The sequence below is a fragment of the Acipenser ruthenus genome, chromosome 3 (genome assembly GCF_902713425.1).
Source record: "Acipenser ruthenus chromosome 3, fAciRut3.2 maternal haplotype, whole genome shotgun sequence".
Taxonomy (NCBI): Eukaryota; Metazoa; Chordata; class Actinopteri; order Acipenseriformes; family Acipenseridae; genus Acipenser; species Acipenser ruthenus.
In genome coordinates this window covers 69,129,140-69,137,274 of record NC_081191.1, presented here as the reverse complement: position 1 = coordinate 69,137,274, position 8,135 = coordinate 69,129,140, and positions in this window count along the sequence as shown.

The following is an 8,135-nucleotide window of genomic DNA, read 5'->3' as shown; positions in this document are numbered from 1 at the left end:
AAGGAAAACACAAAACAGCCCAAACTTCAAATAAATATTGTGTTCTTTATAGAAATGAAATGTAACCATTACCTCTTAAAGACCCAAAACCTGAATAAGACATATCAAACCGTTCAACGAGCCTGTGATGCAGTCATGGCCCGCCCCCGAAGACGTAAATATACTGCGTTCACAGACCTCAGCATCATTTTTCCTTCAAGCCTGCTGCAATCATGGACGCAGCAACCTTGAAAGTTAATGGTTACATTTCTATTTAAGGGAACCAGGGTTATGATAATAACCTAACATTCCCTTTCAAGTACGAAATGTAACCATTACCTAATGGGTGAGTGTGACAAAGCCGTCGCAAGGGCAAGATTGCAGAACGACTGGAATGACACAAGGCTAAGCCGAGAGGCTTCCTTGTGCTTTACCACACGGAACCTCAGTAACATAGCTAGGGCTAAAAAATGTGTTTTAAGAGTCAATTGAGAAGCCGCCCGAAACACTATACAGTGTCTTGCATAAATATTCACCCCCTTGGACTTTTCCACATTTTGTGGTGTTACAACCTGGAATTAAAATGGATTTAATTGGGATTTTTACCATTTGATTTACACAACATACTTAACACTTTGAAGGTGCAAAATATTTTTTATTGTGACACAAGAGTTAATTAAACAAAAAAAGACATTTGTTGGTTGCATAAGTATTCACCCCATGAGTCAATACTTGGTAGAAGCATCTTTGGCAGCAATTACAGCTGTGAGTCTTTTCGGGTAAGTCTCTACCAGCTTTGCACATCTGGATCCTGCAATTTTTGCCCATTCTTCTTGGCAAAATTGCTCAAGCTCCATCAAGTTGGATGGGGACCGTTGGTGAACAACAATTTTCAAGTCTTGCCACAGATTCTCAGTCAGATTGAGGTCTGGGCTTTGACTGGGCCATTCTAAGACATTCATGTTCTTGTTTTTAAACCACTCCAGTGTAGCTTTGGCTGTGTGTTTAGGGTCATTGTCCTCCTGGAAGTTGAACCTCTGCCCCAGTCCCAGGTCTCTTGCAGACTGAAACAGGTTTTCCTCTAGAATTTCCCTGTATTTGGCTCCATCCATCTTGCCCTCAATCCTGACCAGTTTCCCAGTCCCTGCCGATGAAAAGTTCAATTTTGGTCTCATCAGACCAGATAACCTTTTTCCACATGTTTGCTGTGTCTCCCAGATGCCTTTTGGCAAAATCCAAATGGGATTTGATATGGGTTTTTTTCAGCAATGGCTTTCTTCTTGCCACTCTTCCATAAAGCCCAGCTTTGGGGAGCGTCCGGGTTATAGTTGTCCCATGGACGGTTTCTCCCATCTCAGCTGTGGATCTCTCCAGCTCCTTCAGAGTTACCATTGGCCTCTCGGTTGCTTCTCTGACTAATGCCCTCCTTACCTGGTCACGGAGCTTTGGTGGACGGCCTTCTCTAGGCAGAGTCGCGGTTGTGCCATATTCTTTCCATTTTTAATAATGGATTTAACGGTGCTCCGGGGGATGTTCAAAGTTTGGGATATTTTTTTATAACCCAACCCTGATTGGTGCTTCTCCAGAACTTTATCCCGGACTTGTTTTGATAGCTCCTTGGTCTTCATGATGCTGTTTGTTTAGATATGCTCTCTAACAAACTCTGGGGCCTTCCAGAAACAGGTGTATTTAATCTGAGATCATGTGACACTTTAATTGCACACAGGTGGACTCTATTCAACTAATTATGTGACTTCTGAAGGCAATTGGTTGCACCAGAGCTTATTTAGGGGTGTCACAGCAAAGGGGGTGAATACTTATGCAATCAAGACTTTTCAGTTTTTTATTTGTAAATAATTTTGAAAAATATGTAGATTTTTTTCCCCACTTTGACATTATGGACTATTTTGTGTAGATCAGTGACAAAAAATCCTAATTAAATCCATTTTAATTCCAGGTTGTAACACTACAAAATGTGGAAAAGTCCAAGGGGGGTGAATACAAGGCAAGGCACTGTAGTTCCAAAACCAGGGTTTTGAGGATCTACGAATTAAGTCTGTAGAACCTAGTAAAGGTATGGGGAGTAGCTCACACTGCTGCATTGCAAATGTCCTGCACCCTGAAATAAAGCCCACAAAGTTGCCATGCCCCTGGAGGAATGGGCAGTGAGCTTTTTGGAGGGGGCAAGTTGGCCAGCTCATAGGCAGTCCTGACTGTGTCTGCTATCCATTTGGATAGCCTCTGCTTAGACAGGGTTGACCATAGGATTTCGCCCCATACCAGACAAAAAATAGCTCAGACTGCCTCCCAACTTTTTCGTCTTGTCAACGTAGTACTCGGGGCCCGCACTGGGCAGAGCGTATGAAACTGTCGCTCCCTTTCAGACTGGAAAGGAGGTGGAATGAAAGCCTCCAATTCCACAGGCTGGTTGACATGGAATGCAATTGTCTTCGGCAGAAGGCCATGATTGGTATGGAGCGTAACCTTTGTCCTGGCCTCTGTAAAAATTAAGCAGGCTTTCACTATGGAGAATGTCTGCATCTCGCTCACCCGTTTTGCAGAGGTGATATCAAGCAAACAACTGCTTTGAGCTCTAAATATTTCAGCTCGGCTGAATACAGGGGCTCAAATGAAGGCTTCATAAGTGCATTGAGCACCACGTTTAACCTCCAGCGAGGAACAATGTCCTTTATAGGCGGCTGAACCCGCCGAGCCCCTTTAAAAAATTACACTGCCAGGAAGCTTGAGCCCCTGTGGTGACCAAGTCAATTTTGACATGGCAAGCCGAAATGGCTGCCAGATAGACCTTTAATGTACAGAGGGATTTCCCATCATCAGACAGGTTCTGCAAAAATTGCAGTATTACTGCCATGGGGCAAGTTGTGGGGTCAAACCCATGAGGCAGACACCACGTCTGAAAGACGTTCCACTTGTACCCATACTGGGAACATGTGGACGCTGCTCTGGCATTTTGTAGGGTTTCAGTAACCCTATTAGAACCAGATGGCTCAAAGGCAGCTGTTCAGGAGCCAGACCAATAAGGCCATAAGGTCCCCCGTGCCTGACTGAGCAGGTCACTGCGCTTGGGCAGTCTCCACGGCTGGCTGCTCAGGAGCTGCATCAGCTGCATTAAACCAGGGGCTACTAGAAGCACCTTGGCCCGGTCCTGCCTGATTTTCTCCAGACACAGTGGGAGCAAAGCAAGCAGTGGGAAACCATGTAACAGTTGCGTTAGCCACTGGTGTGCCAAGGCATCTACTGCAAGCGGGTCCCGTCTCCTATTATGGAAAACCACAGAGGACAATGGGTTGATTCCTGGGAGGCAAAGAGATATATCTCTGTTGTCTCGAACCTCTCCCAAATGAGGCTTACCACCTCAGGGTGAGCCTCCACTCTTAGGTGCTGGGAACTCTCCTTGAGAGGAGGTCCGCCGCCCAGTTTGTCACCCAGCAGTAAGAGGTTCTCGAGTGCCCAGAGCAAAAGCTTGTGGGCCACGCGATGGAGACTGGGCAACCTGAGGCCGCCCTGGTGGTTGATTTAAGCCACCACTGTTGTGTTGTCTGTACGAACCTTCTGCAAAAAATGCTGCAAGGCTAGGTAAACTGCCGGAAGCTCTAAAACATTCAAGTGGAGATCCTGCACACCTTGCACACCCCTGCCATTCCACACAGCGCCCCAGCCCAGACTGGACGTGCCTGTGGTGACGACCTCCCTTCCGGTGACACCACCCAGATGGGCCGGTTGTTTCCACCGAGAGGGTGCCTTTAGACAGTGCTGAGACACTGTCAACAGGCGGTCGTGGTTCAACATGGGCTGAAAAACCCTGCTGTTGAACCAGGCCTGCAGAGAGTGCATGCACAGGAGACCCCAAGGAAGAGTCTGGGAAGCTGTTGCCATCAAGCCCAGATGTTTCTGGAATGTCACTACCGTGAGCGCTCTGTTGAGCTGAAAGAGCTCCAAACAGGTGGCTGTTTTCTGCACTCTGCCGTCCGACAGAGTGGACAGCATGGACCTGGAGTACAAGCAGAGTCCTAGATAGGCGGCTGTCTGAGAAGGCTCTTCGCATGATTTACTGTAAGGCCCAACCGTTAAAGGTGACCAGTGACCAGTTCTGTGTTGATCTGTGCTGGAGACTGGGCACAAAAGATAACTGAGCATTCGGATTACCTCTGAGTCTCAATGGGGCCAGGATAGAGTCAATGCACTTCGAGAAGGCACAGGGAGGTAGAGAGAGGCCAAATAGCAAGACATGAGGTCCACTGTGGTGAACCAGTCGGCTGGCCTGATTGACTGCAGCAGCTGTTGCATCGTCAACATTTTGAACCTCCTTCGGCTCAGATACAGGTTGACCTGTCTGAGGTCGAGGATCGGTCTGAGGCCACCATCCCGTTTGGACACTAGGAAGTGCCTGGCGTAGAACCCTGCCTCCAACTGGAGGAGGTCTATGCCTGTTTTTACATTCACACCCTGAAAGGGAGGGGGACCATGCTGCAGTGAGTAGCCAGTCTGAACGGTAGTAAGTACCCAGATGTCCGAGGTGCACTGATGCTAATACTCCAGATGGCTCCCTGAAAAGGGGCCCTGGGCCGGTGGCAGCAAACTTCTAGAGTTGCTGCACGGCTTGTGGCTTAGCCGTGTGCTTGGAGAAAGATGGACAAAACTCACAGAAACTGCAGTTAGTCAGTACCTCCTTGGTGTGCTCTGGTCCCAGGCAGGAAGAGCATCTGCTGTGCTTGTCTTCAACAGGCAAATTGGCCTAAAACCCAGGCATGATGCAAGTAGCAATGCAGTGCATTGTACCGGTTCAATTCGGTGACTTTAGCACCATGTCAGTAAGGTACCGGGTTGGTTTGGTATCGGTTTGGTGACTTTAGCACTGGTTCCGTCCGGTACGGTACCAGTTCGGTGAATGTAGCACCAGGTCGGTTCGGTAGCGCTTCGGTGACTTTAGTATCGGGTCAGTACAGTACGGTACCGGTGCAGTAACCTTGGTCCCGGTTCGGTACAGTACCGGGTTGAGAACGGAGCGGGTCAGTGACCTCGGTACCGGGACGGTACGGGTCCACTGGTTCGCAGTTAGTGCAGGTAGCACTGTACAGGGATGCCCATCTGTACAAGCTACTGGCAAAACCACTCCGTCAGTACCCACACAAGACTGAGGGAAATCTGCTTGTTACAGGTACTAACAGCCCTCACATGGTGATGCAAAAGCAGTCACCAAAACGGCAGCGAGATACTGTGGAATGAGACTGCAAGCAATCCCAACTGAAGCGCGTATCTCGGTCCAGCGCAGCGCTGCTGACAACAGAAAAACACAAAAAAAACAGAAAATACAACAAGAGAAAAATATTTCTCCACAGAAAACAGCAATAACACAATTACAGTTTAGAAAATAAACGTCTCGTAACTTAAAACGAGAATTTTTATTTAACTCCAGCCGGAGCTGTGGGACTAATTACGTTAGTTTGTTTAATAATTAATTTAAACAATTAATTCATTTGATTACATTCGTTTAAATTAATGTGCGTTAATCAACTTGAATGAATACTATATGACCATTACCATATTAGATCACCGACTAAATAAGGACAATCTAATAATTGTTAAATAATCTGAATATTCATTCACGTTAATTAAGACATCATCATAATCATTTTATTTAATGACGTGTATAAGATCGAGGAATTATAATGAACACACAACACACCCTCAACCACAACAAGGTAGGTTAAAATATCGTAGCAGTGTATTAGATAATAATACTAATGGTACAGAAAGGAAAAACTTATTAAATCATGATGAGGTAACAGTTTACATACACACCAATGCAGCACAAGTAAACACTTATTCATTGAATGTATATACTTCTAGAGATAATTCCTTCAAAGTTAGTAATAGTCACAAGGGGGCAACGGACAATTACATTTTAACCTAGCTGTTCCACATGATGGAAGTAGCACAGTATGTTGCTTGCAAGTTTAGTTGAGAACAAAATTATCTCCCTCATCCCAAATTGGTTGTTGCAACTTGGAAAGAATATTTGTTAGCTCCTATGAGAACCAAGTTGAAAATGCCTCTCAAGGGATGATAATCATAGTATTTGAAGATAAACATTGAGAAAATTAAACAATGCTGTGGTAAACAGGAGGACAGCTGGAGAAACCAAAATGACTACATGGTTCCTGCAGCTATCAGCTGAGCAAATTTAAGACCTTTTTAAGACCAATCTTTAGAAAATGTAAGATCCATTTTCACAGAATATACCAAATGTAAATACTAAAATTGTGACTAGTTCAAATACCATCTAACAATTATTTATTCAAGCTGTACAAATTGTAAAAGAATCAAACCTTTTGATGCTTGTACAATATGTACAGTACCAATGCAGTGATAATAATAGTTGATGACAAGGGATTTATTGTTCAATCTTTCTTTGAATCAATAGAGCAGCAGTTGTTGTTGTTATTATTATTATTATTATTATTATTATTATTTATTTCTTAGCAGACGCCCTTACCCAGGGCGACTTACAGTCCTAAACAAAAAATACATTTCAAGAATCACAGTACAAGTATTAATACAATTAAGAGCAAGATAAAATACAATGACTTCAGTTCTAGTAAGTACAAGTATATGACAAAATACGATTCAATATCGGAGCAGATAACAGTGTCAGTGATAGTTAGATCAGGATAAATTAAATGCAAAATACTACAGACTGAATAACACTTGTGGCAGATTACAGTACAGTACTCTGTAAAGTACAGGATTAAATGCAGTAAAATAGGGAGCAGATAAGTGCAAGTAAAGCGCATTAAGGAAGAGTGATAAAGTGTCCAGAGGGAAAAGAGGAGTTCTGCAGGTGCTGTCTAAAGAGATGAGTCTTGAGGAGGCGCCGGAAGGTGGTCAGGGACTGGGCAGTCCTGATATCTGTAGGAAGGTCAGTCCACCAATGCGGGGCGAGGGTGGAGAAGGAGCGGGCTCTGGAGGCAGGGGAGCGTAGAGGAGGTACAGCCAGTCTTCTAGTGCAGGAGGAGCGGAGAGGTCGAGTGGGTGTGTAGGGAGAGATGAGGGTCTGGAGTTAGCTGGGTGCAGTCTGGTCAAGGCATCTGTAGGCGAGTACAAGAGTCTTGAACTGGATGCGAGCGGTGATCGGGAGCCAGTGGAGTGAGCGGAGCAGTGGAGTTGTGTGGGAGAAGCGAGACAGAGAGAACACCAGGCGAGCAGCAGAGTTCTGGATGAGCTGGAGCAGACGGGTGGTGGACGCAGGGAGGCCAGTCAGGAGGGAGTTGCAGTAGTCTAGGCGGGAGAGTACCAGGGCCTGCACAAGGAGCTGGGTGGTGTAGTTGGTGAGGAAGGGTCGGATTATTCGTATGTTGCTCAGGAAGAATCGGCAAGTGCGTGCCAGAGTGGAGATGTGCTGGGAATACGAGAGGCAGGGGTCCAGGGTGACTCTGAGGTTCTTAGCTGAGGAGGGAGATAGTGTGGTAGATGGCGCACAAATAGCCTAACTGACTAATATAGCAACTATCTGCCTCAGACTCTGGTTACCTGTAGACCTGCAGTTCATTCCAGCTGATCAACAAACAGAACGCAATTATATATTTATGACATTTTAAATGACATTAAGAGCTGTCAAAGCTGAAAAAGACAGGAAATGGTTTTCCAGTAGAATGCTGTCTTTCACCAACATTCCACATAATTTAGTAAGTGTTTTTATATATCCTTGAATATCTAAAAAAAAACTACAAATAATACAACAAAAGTACAAAGGGATAATATGTTCCATTTTTGCAAGCAATGAAATAGTTGGTTGTAAATGGACGTGTTTTATTATCCGATTTAAAAAATGGGTAAACAATCGGACAATATTGGTAAACGTGAAATAAAATAAATAAGAAACGTAATTTCCTAATGCTAAATACTATCAATACATGTTTATGTTTGAAACAAACTCAAAAACACAACTCTTTACCAAGTATTCAATCCTACAATCCGATAGATTTGCGCGGAGTCAAGTGACTTCTGCATAGCAACCGGTAGCCGCTGAAAACAAACCGTTGTCAAGATGTGTAACCTACGACCGGTGGACATGGTTAATTATGTTGACAATCTACGTGACCAAAAGAATAATAGATACAAACTAAATTGAGGTG